The sequence below is a fragment of the Arachis hypogaea genome, chromosome 10 (genome assembly GCF_003086295.3).
Source record: "Arachis hypogaea cultivar Tifrunner chromosome 10, arahy.Tifrunner.gnm2.J5K5, whole genome shotgun sequence".
Taxonomy (NCBI): domain Eukaryota; kingdom Viridiplantae; phylum Streptophyta; class Magnoliopsida; order Fabales; family Fabaceae; genus Arachis; species Arachis hypogaea.
In genome coordinates, this window is record NC_092045.1 from 101490232 (window position 1) to 101506348 (window position 16117).

Below are 16117 nucleotides of genomic sequence, written 5' to 3' on the forward strand. Positions count from 1 at the left end.
GAATTAATTGACCAAGGGATTGGCAATTAATGAATTTTAGAGGAGACTAGAAAGGTCTAAGGAATTAGGGTCTAGTCACATATAGTTTGCCATGAAATTAAATCTTGCATGATTAAATTAATTAGTAATAAAAGTTAATCCGGAAAATAGAAACCTTAACTGCTTTCTCAATACTTTATTCTCAACTTATTTATCTGCCTGTCTTTAATATTCCAAATTTGCTGTTTAATGCTCTTTGAATATCTCAAAACCATTTTCTGCTTACCTAACAAAGTTAATCCTATCAATCACTATTGTTGCTTGATCCATCAATCCTCATGGGATCGACCTTTACTAACGTAAAGTATTACTTGGTACGACCCGGTGCACTTGGCGGTTAGTAGTTTACAAAATACCGCATCAAGTTTTTGGCGCCGTTGCCGGGGATTGATAATGATTAACAACTATTAATTGTTTGATTGTTTAGATTAGGCATTTTATTTTTAATTTATTAAAAATATTTTTTTTAAAAAAATTTCGAAAAAAATTTTAAAAAAATATATATTTTTCTCTTATTTTAGGTGAACCCCCCTTCCCCTGTTTCGTTTTAATTTTTTTTCTTTTATTACTTGATTTTCGAAAAAAAATATATTTTAATTAAATTTTAAATTTTCAAAAAAAATTCAAAAAAAATAAATTTTTAAATAAATAAATAGCACTAATATCTTTTTTAATTTCTGAAATTAAGTTTGGTATTACCTGGTTATTTGTTCTATTTATTTATTTATTTATTTAGTATTATTTTATTATTTTACACAGATTACCTCACTGGAAATTTTCTATACTCTGACGTAGAGATTCTCATCTTTTCTTGTTTGCTGTTTGTTTATGCGCAGGAACAGAGACAAAGAACATCTTTTAGGCTTTGATCCTGAACCTGAAAGGACTTTCAGGCGATGTTTACAACAAGCAAGACTTTACAAGGCTGCAGAATCCACTATGGATTCGACTAATACTGAGAATGCCAATGCAGCAAATCTAAATGGGAATGAAAAACAAAGGAGAGTACTTGGCTCTTTCTCTGCTCCTACTACAGATCTGTATGGAAAGAGTATTGTGGTGCCTCCTATTATTGCGAACAACTTTGAGTTGAAGCCTCAACTGGTCACTCTAGTACAACAAAACTGCCAGTATCACGGTCTTCCCCACGAAGACCCAAATCAGTTTATTTCTAGCTTCCTGCAAATTTGTGATACTGTGAAGACAAATAGAGTGAACCCAGATGTGTACAAACTCATGCTCTTCCCGTTTGCTCTGAGGGATGGAGCAAAGCTTTGGCTAGATTCTCAACCCAAGGAGAGTTTGGACACTTGGAACAAGGTGGTTACTGAGTTTCTCACTAAATTTTTCCCACCAAAGAAGCTGACTAAGCTTAGGGTGGAGGTTCAGACCTTCAGACAGAAGGATGGTGAAACTCTATATGAAGCTTGGGAGAAATACAAGCTACTGACTAGGCAATGCCCTCCAGACATGTTTTCCAAATGGACTCAACTTGATATCTTTTACGAAGGCTTGGGTGAAATGTCCAAAATGTACCTAGACAATTATGTAGGAGGTTCATTGCACAAGAAGAAGACACCAGAGGAGACTATTGAGCTTATTGAATTGGTTGCAAGCAACCAATATTTATACTCCTCTAACAGGAATCCTGTGAATTCTGAAACTCCTCAGAAGAGAGGCGTGTTGGAAGTTGATGCTATTAATACTCTTCTTGCTCCGAACAAGCTGATGTCTCAGCAAATAAATCTACTTACTCAACAGATAGGTGGCATGCAAGTCTCAGCTATCAACACCCAAAATCCACCACAGAAGTCTCCTAGGACATGGCAGGTAATTTTGTGCAAAATGATAATTATGATTATGATCAACCTTCTTTTGAACAGGTGAATTACATGGGGAGTGGTCCTTAGAATCCCAACAATGATCCATATTCTAAGACATACAACCAGGAAGGGAGGAATCACCCAAATTTTAGATAGAGGGATCAACCTCAGAGACCTCAGAACTTCAACAATAATTCTCAGGGCATTTCCAATAGAACAATGATTTGGAAGCAATATTAACAGGTTTTAGACAGGAAACCAGAGCATCCATCAAGAACCTAGAGATTCAAATGGGTCAAATAGCCACCAGAGTTAATGAAATTGATCAGAGGACCACTAATAGCCTTCCTAGTAACACAATTCCAAATCCAAGAGAGGAATGCAAGGCTATCTCCGTGATAAGTGGACAAGTGGCAAGTACGAAAGCACAAGTTATGCAGAAAACCAGAGCCTCCATTAGAAATTTAGAGGTGCTAGTAGGCCAATTGAGCGAGCAAATACTTGAGAGGTCTGCAAGTACATTTCAAGGTGATACAGTGGTGAACCCAGAAGAAGATTGCAAGGTTATTCAATTGAGAAGTGGTAAAGTAGCTGGCTCTAAGACCAAGGCCAATGAAGAATTAGTTGAAAAGGAAGCTCCAGAGGAGAAGAAGGGAGAATTGGAGCACGCCCCTCCAAAGCGTGCAGACAACCCATTCCCGGATTCTCTTGACACTTATCCTACTTTGCCAAAGGCTCCTGAGTACAAGCCTAAAATGCCATATCCTCAGAGACTTCAAAAAGAGACTAAGGACAAGTAGTTCTCAAAGTTTTTGGAAATCTTTAGAAAGTTACAAATCAATATTCCTTTTACTGAGATTTTGGAGCAAATGCCTATCTATGTCAAGTTCATGAAGGAGTTGTTGTCAAAGAAAAATCGTTTAAAGGGAGATGAGACAGTAGTCCTGACTAAGGAATGTAGTGCTGTCATTCAGAATAACTTGCCAAGGAAGATGCCAGATCCAGGGAGCTTTCAAATTCCATGCACCATTGGGAGCATAACCTTTGAGAAAGCCCTATGTGATCTGGGGGCAAGCATAAATCTAATGCTCTTATCTGTGATGAAGAAGCTGCAAATCCAAGAGGCACAATCCACAAAGATAGCATTACAGATGGCAGACAAATCTATGAAGCCTGCATACGGATTAGTGAAGAATATCCTGGTCAAAGTGGGTAAGTTCTTCCTCCCAGCAGACTTTGTGATTCTTGACACGGGGGAGGATGAGAATGCCTCTATAATTCTAGGAAGACCATACCTAGCCACTAGAAGAGCTCTGATTGATGTAGAAGTGGGTGAATTAGTGCTTAGAGTGCATAATGAGCAACTAGTCTTTCATGTCTTCAAAGATATACAGCCAACAGGTGAAGAAGAGAGGTGCATGCAGGCTGAGCTTATTGATCCAAACCTTCAAAAAACCCCTGATGATACACAGCAGAATCTGCAGCTCAAGCCTCCCATGGTAACAATCAATAAAATTCCTCCTGACATCAAACCTAAATTTACTGTTGGGAATGCGTCATCTACCAAGGAGGAGGTTCCCAAAAAGAAGAAAGTACCCAGAGGATGGAGAAACAAAAAGATCCCCACTGAAGGTTTCTCCCCATGAATGAAGGTGGTATTGACCAGCAATCCAGCATGGGTTTATACAGTAATCAGAATCCTCTCTCTGGAGCATATTGAGCTACGTTATGGAGACACAGGAAAGAAGTTCAAAGTAAGGGGGTGAAGATCTGAGCCCCTATGATCCTCCTCCTTAGAGGAGCTGACCGTCAAGCTAGTGACGATAAAGAAGCGCTTGTCGGGAGGCAACCCGATAATTTCGTATCCTTAGTTATTTTTCGTAGTAGTACTTTTCTTACTTGTTTGATTTTTACTGAGTTCTTACTAATTTTCTGATCATACAGCTATTTTATCACAGGAACCGAACACCTTAAGCTCTGTATATAATTCAAAAAAAATGCATACGACGCACAAGCGTCACTGATGCGAACGCATCGAACATGTGTAAGTGAAAAATAAAATTTGACAGAGAGTTGAGCGGGAATGGCACCAGAACTAAGCCTTTAGCACAAACAACCCACGCGTCCGCGTACTTCACGCGTGCGCGTCGTTTGTGATTTTCGCCATTCACGCGGGCACGTTACTGACGCGTACGTGTGACCTGCAAAATCGACGTAAAGGAGTGTTTGATAGAGAGTTGCGCTGGCTTGGGGCAGGAAGTGTGCTAAAAGCACAAGTTAGAGCACGCGGACACGTGACTGACGCGTTCGCGTCAGTTGCACATATAGCCATTCACGCGAGCGCGTGCATGACGCAAACGTGTCGTATGAATCATTGGCTCCCAAGCCATGCGAACAGAAACTTGCACGAGCACGCGGCTAGCTTCACGTGAATCGCACAAAATCCATGGCACGCGGACGCGTGCCTGACGCTAACGCGTCATTATGAAGAATGTGCGACCCACGCGTACGCGTGCCGTACGCGTACGCGTCGCTTGCGCCGCCCAGTTTTCTTTCTCTCTCTCTCCCAATCCTAATTCTCTCTTATTCTTTTATCCTTTTATTTTTCTCTCCTCATAATCTTCGTCTCTTCTATTTTCAGTTCTTCTTTACTTGAGGACAAGCAAACCTTTAAATTTGGTGTTGTTGGACGCTGCGCTTACTAGTTTTCTGGCACAAAAGAGAGGCGAATCATCCTCACTGAGGAACACAACATGAAGAATTAAGCGACCGCTATGATAACTAAGGTGGTTGAGTTCCTTTCATTTTCTATTCCTCCCTTCTTTTTCTATGTTATGTTCCAGCTTTCTACTATTTTGCTTTGATTGTTGCATGATCCTTTATTAGTTAGAATCTTAGGACTAGTTTAGTTTTCTTTTAATTACTTTAATGCTGAAAAGATGTTTCATATACCACTCACTGAACTTGAATCTAAAAAGAAAAGAAAAAGAAGTAATGTATTGCTGAGAAATTGAGTTAATTTTAAGAATAGTCTAATTTACTTAAAGGTGGTGGTATTTTCTGTGTTTTTGAATGCATAATATGAACAGTGCATATTTGAATTTGAATCAAGGGATTTTAATGTATAAGGAACAGGAATTTAGAGAATTATTATGACCTCTCTGAAATTTAGAAAAATTTAATCCTTGAAGCAAAAGAAACAGTAAAAAAATTAATAAATAAAAGCAAGGTCCAAGGCTCTAAGCATCAATGGCTAGGGAGGTCAGACATGATTAAAAACTCAAAGAGTTGTTTCCCTAGTCATATGCTTGTGGTGTGATTGTGTCAAGTAATCCTTGAGACAGAACACTTAGAGTCGAGACCAAGCACATTTAACAAGAGTATGCCAAAGGCTTTGAGCACCACTGTCTGGGAGTAACTGAAAGAAAAATCAGGACTCAAGGAGAGTCCCCCAGTTAAGTGCTTGTGGTGTTTCTATGTCAAGTAACACTTGAGACAAAATATTTAAAGTCACAGCTAGGCTCAAGGTGCAAAGCACCAAAGAAAAATAAATTAAAGTAAATTTTGTTGTGTTCAAGGATTAAACTGAAATATAAAAGATCAAGGAATTCATAATATTATCTGGATTCAAATTCCGAATGACATTAACATTCTTCTGATTCAAAGGAGAGTGAGATGCCAAAACTATTCAGGAATACAGTTGTAAATCCCACTATAAGAAGAGACACGAGCTTAATCGAACTCTCATTCTCATGCAAATTCACATCATAAGCTTATATTAGTTTTGGTTGCTTGAGGACAAGCAACAGTTTAAGTTTGGTGTTGTGATGCGTGAGCATCTTGTCTATCTTTTCCTAGTGAATTTGCACTTAAATTGTTGAGTTTAATTAAGAATTAATTATATTTTAGCCACTATGGATGCTATTTTGAGTCTTGGGAAATTTTATCTATTACAGGTAGCATTCGGCGGAAATTGATGGAGTTTTTGCAGCACAAGAATCAAAGGAGATGGCTGCGAGGAGCGACGCGCACGCGTGCCTGACGCGTGCGCGTGATCTGGAAGTTTCCACGGCGACGCGTGTGCGTGACTGATGCGCACGCGTGAATTGAAGATTTTCTCAGTGACGTGTCCGCGTGACCGACGCGTCTGTGTGACTTGCGAAGAAGACCAGCGACGCATACGCGTGACTGATGCGTACGCGTGACGTGCGCGATCTGCAAAAGTTACAGAAATCGCTGGCGTGGGTTTTGGGCTGCATTTTGACCAGTTTCTGGCCCAGAAAACACATATTAGAAGCTGCATAATGGACAAATCAAGTGGTCCCCACCCATCAGCTGAAGACTTGTTAATTAATTCAAATTTAAATTCAAATCTTAATTTTTAGGAAAATATATTATTTTTAATTTTAGATAATTAGATTTTAAAATAATTAGGATTAGTTATAAATAAGAACTCTGTACATTTAGACAGGGTACACACATAATTTTTACCAGAACTCTTATTTTTCTTCTCTGGACCATGAGCAACTAATCATTCATTGTTAAGGTTAGGAGCTCTGTCTATTTTCATGGATTGATTCGTTTGATCTTTTTAATTTAATTCATGTCTTGATTTATTTTTCAATAATTGTTTTCATTCTTTATTTTATGAATATGGGTGGAACGGAAGTATGACCCATATTCTAATTGAGTTCTTGTAAAACTTGGAAAAGCTCTTTACTTGAACAACAGCTTGAGAACATATTATACTGAATTTTTAATTGTTTGTATTTAACGGGATACGTGACATATAATCCCCTTATTTGTGGATAATTAGGATTCTTTTGGCATATAAATTAGAAATTGATCATCACCCTCTAATTGGAATTAATTGACCAAGGGATTGGCAATTAATGAATTTTAGAGGAGACTAGAAAGGTCTAAGGAATTAGGGTCTAGTCACATATAGTTTGCCATGAAATTAAATCTTGCATGATTAAATTAATTAGTAATAAAAGTTAATCCGGAAAATAGGTAACTCTGAAACCTTAACTGCTTTCTCAATACTTTATTCTCAACTTATTTATCTGCCTGTTTTTAATATTCCAAATTTGCTGTTTAATGCTCTTTGAATATCTCAAAACCATTTTCTGCTTGCCTAACTAAGTTAATCCTATCAAACACTATTGTTGCTTGATCCATCAATTCTCGTGGAATCGATCCTTACTCACGTAAGGTATTACTTGATACGACCCGATGCACTTGTCGATTAGTAGTTGTGGGTTAGAAAATACCGCATCAATCATCGACATTATGAACTCTAGGCTCAATAATTGGAAAGCCTCTTCTTTATCCCTAGTATGTTGAACCACCTTGGTGAGATCTATCTTTTCTACTATTTCTAGTTATATTATGCAAACTACTGTTTTACCTATGTTTACTTATAATATCATTAATCGAAAATACAGGAATTTTTTGTGGGGTATCTCAGAGAAGTTTAAGAAAGTGCATCTCCTAAGTTGGAAGAAGGTTGCGAGACTGAAGGTTGCCGGTGGCTTAAGCATTCGTCACACTATCTCTCTCAATAGAGCTTTCATGATAAAAATTGATTGGAGGCCAGTGAAAAAAAGGGGCAACTTGTAGGCTAGAGTTTTGAGATCCAAGTACAAATTTGAAAATGATATTATACCAGACTTAAGAAGGAAAAGAAATGGGTCCAACCTTTAGAGAGGAGTCTATGCTGCCTGAAAAGATATAGAAAGTAATTTCATTTGGTGCATTGACAATGGAGAAAAGATCAAATTTTGGGAGAATAACTGGGTCCCAAAGTTGGAGAGCTAAAAAAGCATGATATCCAACCTCTAAAGTCTACTTATTTGAATTTATCTTTAAATGATTTCTTATCCGTTTCAAGTGGCTGGGATGTAGATAGTCTAAGGAACTCGCTGCTGGCTTATTTGGTTGATAAGATTTTGTGCATGTCTCTACCATCTCCTTGGAAGAACTCGGATAGGATTGCCTGGTATCTCTCATTGGATGGCAATTTCACCTTGAAGACGACTTACAATTCTTTGGAAGATGCTCCTGTTGTTCCTGATCATTTGTTCAAATTGGTTTGGAATTGGAAGGGTTCGGAGAAGATTAGATCTTTTATATGGCTAGCAAGTCAGAATATCATCCTTTCAAATACAGAAGTATAGAAGACATATGAGCCCATCAGCAATGTGTCTAACATGCAGCTAGAATGAAAAGACTACTCTTCATATTCTAAGGGATTGTTTCTTTACAATTGTGATTTGTCAAACATTGATACCTCCATTCAAGAATAATCATTTCTTCACCCATAACCTCAGGAATTGATTTATTAGCAATTTATCTACCAAAGAGCAATGGTCTTGTTTGTTTTTGTTTGGTGATACTACTTCTTATCTCTGGCACTTTCATAATAAGCTAGTCTTTGATGAAAAAGTTACCGTCTTGATGTCTGCCATTGCTGCTATGAAAACTAGAATGAATGAGAATTACAATTGTTTGAAGCTGAGTGTTTCTCACTTAAAGACTAACTCATATTCGAACTACCTCAAAAAATGAATGCCTCTTCAAGATAGTTACATTAAGATGAATGTTGATGGATCATTCTATGGTAGTAATAATCATGCAGTTTGTGGAGAAATCTTTTGAGACCACCTTAGAAGGTTCATCAAAGCTTTCTCCTATAATATTAGAAGTTGCTCCATAACTCATGCTAAGATTTGGGGGTCATTTGAAAACTTTCAAATTGCTGTTGCAAATGAGCTTTAAAATCTTATTGTTGAATCAAATTCTTTAGTGGCAATTAGCTTGATCAGAAGTGGTTGCGCTTCCTCACATCCCTATTACTCTCTTATTGAAGATGTTAGAGTCCATGTGGGCCGAATCTAAAATTTAAGCTAGCACCATACTTTGTGGGAAGCCAATTGTGTTGCAGATTTATTAGCCAAGAAAGCTCAAGATTTTTCCTATAGTTTCCATATTTTTGATATTCTAACTCCTCATTTACATCATGCCTTGGCATTGATGCTATGGAACCCTCGTGTTGAGAGAAATTGCTTAGTTTGTTCCCCTGAGCACGGAATATATATTCCCTATTATTTTTCTTTTTTTTATTTTCTCTTTGGGGTCTCGACCCTTGATGTCTACAAAAAAAATAATATAAAAATAATTAAATTTTTACATAATAACAAAATACTAATAATCTTAATCAATTAAATTTAATATAGGGTTAAATACGATTTTAGTCCTTAAAGTATAGGTTGTAAAATTTTTTCATCCTCAACCTTTTTTTGTATACAAAATCATCTCTAAGGTTTAAAATCAAGTTTTAAAATCATCATTTTAGACCAAATTATCCATAACAAAAAAATTATAAAATAAAAAAAAAAAGAAAAAATAAGAGAAAGAGAGTGTTTCTGCTCCTGTGAAGGGAGAAGAAGCTATTCACGATTTACCTCTGCCTCCGCTTCTGTGTCAAAAATTTAAAACCAAGTTAAACCTTAGGGACAATTTTAAAACCAAGTTAAACATTGGGGATCATTTTGTATGCAAAAAAAAAGTTAGAGACAAAAAAAATTTTAACCTATATCTTAAAGACTAAAATTATACTTAACCCTTTAATATATATTAATATTCAATTAAATTGAAAAGTAACAATTAAATATAATTAATACTTATATTAAATTTATCATAAAAACAATTTTCAGTTACAAATATTCATGGTGTATATACCACTTCATCTTCTTAAATATGTTGAGTAACATTTTTGCAATTATTACTAGATATCACACTCACTCATATGAAATTTTCCAAAAGATCTCCAAGTAAGTTTAACTTTGGTACAATAACATCTACTTATTAAATATCTATTCAAATATATCATATTAATAAAGTTCATTTGTAATTTTATATTATATTTTTTGTGTTTTTATTCTCAGTTATTTTTAAGTCCATGTGATTCATTTATAAAAAGCATCACACCAGCAAATAATCAACTTATTTATCTAAAATTGATTATATTGGACAAATTAATTGAACATCCAACCAATTTAAATTGATTCAATATAACACTTTTAAATTTATACTACTGTATAGTATAATTAATTCAACTTTCCATACATCAAGCGCTTCTTAATCTAATTCCACATAATTATAATATATATATATATATATATATATATATATATATATATATAAAATATCAACATTCTCTCTATGAGAGTCACATAAAATACTAGCCAATTAATTATTGAAATTAACAAATTCATTAACAATTTCTTTAAACATAGGTGGCTAAAGGGAGATAAAAAAAAAAACGTAAAAGATGTGGCTAAAAAGGGACACTGGTGTCGTGAAATTAGTTGATTTTTCTTTAAAAATGTGGTAACTAAAATGAGGTAAGTATTGATGGTAGATGAGTAGTTAGACCTGTGCATGTATACATGTTAAATGAGACAACTACATGCATTAAAATTGAAGATATTAGTATAAATTGATGTTTTTAAAAGAATATTTTTGACATTTTAAAATTTAAGTGGTAGAATAATAATTTTGTCGTATTTAAAGATTTGAATACTAAAAAAATTATATCATGTTGGTGTTAAATAATAAGGAGATAAGAGTTAGTCCCAAGAATAATAGTATTAAAATGACGACAACTCATATGATTTATTAGGCTAAGTCAGGATAGCAAGAGATTCAATAGTATTGTTTAAGTCCAATAAAAGACACAAAATTTAGTAATTATTTTTGAATGAATATAGTCTCTTTTTTAATTTATTTTATTGTTAAGATTTGTTAGAAGATTTAATTTAGTTCTCATTTACTTATTATTATTTTTAAGAATTTTAAATTTAAATCAATCTGATCTAATTCAATAAGATCAAATATGATTTAAATTAAGTTATCTTATCTTTAGAAGATTTAAAATAAGTTATATCATCTTATCTTTTAAGCTAATCCGTTATGGGTCTACTTAAACACTTTTTGTGAGATAATTTATAGAATTTTTTATGAATAATAATTTTCAGTTTCTTTATGTACGTTTTTATTGTGTGATCAAGTGAGGTGAATGATTGCTTGTTGTATGAAGAAAATTGAAGGATTCAATCTAAGATAATTCTGTATGTTAGTTTCATTCAATTTTCATCCTTTGATCTATGTTGTTAAAGACAAATTCTTTGAAAATCTAGTAGGAAATTCCTTCCAGTGACCTAAAGTGTAATAGAAAAATTATTTTCTTCTATCAGATCTATATCTATCCTTTTGTGCTTTTGCTATGTGATAAAATTGTGAAAGAATAGGGAAAGCAAAGAAAGAATTTTTTATTGATTATTGATTGATTGAATTGAACATGTGTGTTGTAAACTATGAGGGTAAAACTAAATATATATAGAGCATTGTCCTATGAAAGATAAAAGTAAAGATAAGATAAGAAGAGAAGATAACATAAAGATAAGATAAGATAAACTAATAAAGACTAAAATTAGAACTGAATTTATGTATTCTGTTGGGCTGAATTTGTGGGCCACAAGACTTCTTTATTGTTGTCATGGGCTAATATAGAAGAGTAGTTTAATACGCCCCCGCAAGCTGGTGGATGAAAGATGTCAATAATCCACAGCTTGGATAAGTTCCAATGAAATTGTTGAGGAAGACGCGTCTGACGTAGTGACACGGAAGAAGATGCGTGCGGCGGAGCTTGAGCTGCCGGTGGCAAAAATATAAAAGGAGATGTTGTACTTGAGCAGCGATCTTCAAAAAATGCGCGCAGCGGAGCTTGAGCTGCCGGCGGCAAAAATATAAAAGGAGATGCTATACTTGAGCAGCGATCTTCAAAAAATGCGCGCAGCGGAGCTTGAGCTGCCGGCGGCAAAAATATAAAAGAAAATGCTGTGCTTGAGTAGCGATCTTCAAAAAATGCACGCAGCGGAGCTTGAGCTGCCGGCGGCAAAAATATAAAAGGAGATGCTGTGCTTGAGCAGCGATCTTCAAAAAAATGCGTACGTATGACGCAATAACTTCAAATGGCGCATAGAGCGCGATAAAAAAAAGAGGGCGCGTGGAGCGCAATAAGAGTGCAGATGAAACTGCTAAAACATATGCAGATTAAACTGCTGAAACAAAATGCAGATATGACTGCTGAAACAGAATGCAGACAAAATTGTCGGAAGAAAGGAGGCGCAGACGGAATTGCTGGTAAAGAACCGGGGTAACCAAAACTGGGGTAGGATTTTCACTTGGATGCCTTTAACAAAGATTGGTTGGATCTTGAACTGAATTGGAAGATTGATTATTTGTGAGAGGAGGTTTGAAAAAGATGTAGGGTGATTTCTCACTGAAAGATGATAGCTTATGTATCCTCTTCAAGGAGGATACCAAGCTCTGATACCATGATAAAATTGTGAAAGAATAGGGAAAACAAAGAAAGAATTTTTTATTGATTATTGATTGATTGAATTGAACATGTGTGTTGTAAACTATGAGGGTAAAACTAAATATATATAGAGTATTGTCCTATGAAAGATAAAAGTAAAGATAAGATAAGAAGAAAAGATAACATAAAGATAAGATAAGATAAACTAATAAAGACTAAAATTAGAACTGAATTTATGTATTCTGTTGGGCTGAATTTGTGGGCCACAAGACTTCTTTATTGTTGTCATGGGCTAATATAGAAGAGTAGTTTAATACTATGTGTCTTTTCTTATTCCTTCTAATTTCGTTCGTATCTTCTTATTATCTAATATCAGTTACAAGTTATAGGTAAATTTTTATTTTTCTACACGTTCTAAAGTTCTTGTTTCGTCTCTTTATTTTATTTTCTGTTTCTGCAATTTTACTTTAGAACACATTAAAAAAACAAAAATTCTAAAAAAAATCTTCTTGTAGTTTCTTTGTTTTATTTTTTATGTCTGTAATTTTACTTTACTGAATTCATAAACAAAACACACACAAAAAAAGAAAAATTTTGAAGAAAATAAAAAAAAAATAGTGCTCTTGAAGTGTAAAAAAAAAGGAGAATATCATATCATTAACAATGTTGTTGATTTTAATTTTCAAGAATCTAAAATTTGAAATTCGTTTTAAATTATTATGGGATATCAATTGGGATTGAAAATTCTTCCAGTGTCTCTATAACTCTAGAAACGCATTTATTTTTATTTTGTGTCATTTATCATATATCTGATTATTATTTTTTGTCAAATTTAAAGTTTTTATTATTAAGTTTATCTTAGTTTGGTCTCTCTATTCGTTAATTTTTTACGTGTAACTTGTTAAAACAATCCAAGAATGGAAAAAAGCAATAGTGTAGTAAACTCAAAAGAGGATAAAAATTACAAATTGAGTGCAAATATAAGTGACCTAATTCAAGTTATACACGTGAGAAGAGCGTTATGAGAAAGGATTTTAAGTTGCAAATTCTTGTATTTAAAGGAAGGAATGATGTTAAAGATTATTTCAAATGAAAAACGAATGTAGAGTCAATTTTTGCATGTTACATCTTTTTAGAGGAAAAGAAAGTTTGATTGGTAGATACCAAATTTTTTAAAATACATGTATATGGTGGAATGAGTTAGAAAAATCTAAAAGAAGGTATAAGAAAAGACTAATTTATAGCTGGGAGATTATGAAGAAAATCATGAAGAACTGGTTTGTGCCATCGTCATACCACAACGAATTTTTTAAAAAATTTCATAAGTTGAAACAAGGTTCACAATCAGTGATAGAGTACCAAAAGAAGTTTTCATATTTAATAGTTAAGACTAATGTTAAAATAAGTCCTGAGATTTTCATGGACGATTTTTTACTGGATTAAATAGAAAATAGAGAAAAGGTCAAACTTCACTATTATGCAACAATGAATGATTTAATCTATTTGGCCATTGAAGTGGAGAAGCTGCATCAATTTATGACAATTTGATTTTCTTTGAACTTCAATTCTATGTGGGTTCTACAGGAACAAAGTTTATGGATAAGACAAAATTCAAAGTTTAACATTTCAAGAAGAATCTTATAGATCAACATAAGAAGAAGAGTTCTTCTAAGCCTATATTTAATTCTTCTTTAAAGCCAGTGATGAAAAAATTTGTTGAGTATACTGTAGAAAGAGATATGCACTTAGAGGAACTAAAAATGCAGAATTTTTTAAATGGGTCTTTAGAATGTGAACAATTTAAAAAAACAAGAAAGAAAAGACAAGATTTTGAGAGAAAAAAAAACTGAAAGAGAGTGAGTTTTTGAGTAAAAAAAATCAATGTTTGAGTAAAAGTAAGAGTTTCGAGAGAAAAGAAGAGAATAGTGAAAGAGAGGAGTTAACGAGAGAAAAAGAAATTGAGTGCAATAAACACACTTGTGAGAGAGATCTAAAAAGTTATAGTTTAAATAAGAGTGTATTAGTATCATTGAAATTCAAAGAGTCTTTAATTTCTTATATATCTAACTATAAATTACCTAGTATTTTTACGTCAACTTTTCAAAATTTTAAAGATTCACTGATAAATTATAGAGGCATTAATGTGGATAAAAAAAAGACAACTAATTCCAAATTTTGATAAGCAGTTATATGGAACATGTTTCAAGTTTTCAACATATGATAAGGAGTAGTATGTTTTGTATTTGATAGTTCAAGAGATCTTGAACAAAAGACATATAAAATGGAGTAAGTTGCTAGATTATTTTTCATATGTGATAGAACAAGATAATGAGATTGTGATTGTTAATGAGTTATCCATAAGATATGATTTAATCACAAATCGTACTCCTAAATTCTTAGTATTTGATTAAATGAAGTATTTTCATACAACTAAATTTGATTTTTGTTTTATATTTATTACTTGTGAGAATATTAATTTCAAGTGCCAACGTAAAATAAAAAGAATCTCAGATATGTTAACTATATATTTTTGTTGGCCTCATAGATGTAGGAACATTGGTGGACTTTATCATGATTTTATTGCATGTAAGAAAGTTAAATCTCAAACTTTCTTAAATATGTTGTGCATTCCTCTGCTTATTTCTACACATGGATTGATATTTCTATAAATGTCTCCATAGTTTGCCTAGGGTTAAAAAACATAAATATATTATTAATTGTTTTGTATATGGATTTAATGTGATTGATATTTCTAATTGCTAGTCAATATATTAAAGATTTTACATACATTGTTGAATTATTTTCCAAAGAGTTTATTTATGTGTTAACTTATTATGCTAGTTTTTTTTAATGTTTATATCATACATATTAAGGGTGTTTTAGATAATTTTGTGCAAGACATTAAGTGTACTTATAATTTTGATATTTATAACTCTATTAGGTGTTATTCGTGTAAAAAAAGTTAAAAAGATTGAACTTGCATATATGAGAGATATAGCCACAATTCAATGAATAAAAAAGAGCTATCAAACCATGGTATTTAATCTAGAGATTGGTTTAGATTTTTTGGAGGGAAGAAGAGCTTCTCTTTTTTCAGAGAAAAACAACACTTGTTACTAGAGAAGACGATTCATTTAAGTGTTGGGATTATCAAGGACAATTCCAACAAGAATAATTTTTTTGGTAGGTATTATAATTCAATTGTGTTTAGTATATCTAATTTTTCTCCTTTTAATATATATGCAGATTCGAAAACAAATCTTTTTTAAGGGGAAGAGAATGATACATGCTCAAGAGAGTATTTTTGGTATTTTAGAGCTTAGGGGCAGAATGATAATTTTGTCACGTTCAAAGACTTAAATACTAAAAGAATTATACCATGCCGATCTTGGACAACAAGGAGACTAAGAGTTCGTCCCAAAAATAGTGGTGTTGAAATGACGGACGGCAACTTATATGGCCCATTGGACTAAGTCAGGACAGCAAGTGGTCCAACAGTATTTTTCACGTCCAGTAGAAAATACAAATTTAGTAATTATTTTTTACTTTAGGTAGTCCCTGTTTTAGTTTTTTTTTGTTAGGGTTTGTTAGAAGATATAATTTAGTTTTGATTTATTTAGTAGTATTTTTAAGAATTTTAAATTTAAATTAATCTGATTTAATCTGATTTAAATTAAGTTATTATTTTTCGGAGATTTAAATTAAGTTGTCTTATCTTATTTTTTAGGCTAATTCATTAAAAGTCTATTTAAACACTTGATGAATAATAATTTTCAGCTGTTTTATGCACGCTTTTATTATATGATCAAGTGAGATAAGTGATTTGTTTCGCTTATTGTATGAAAAAAATGAAAAAATTTAACCTAAG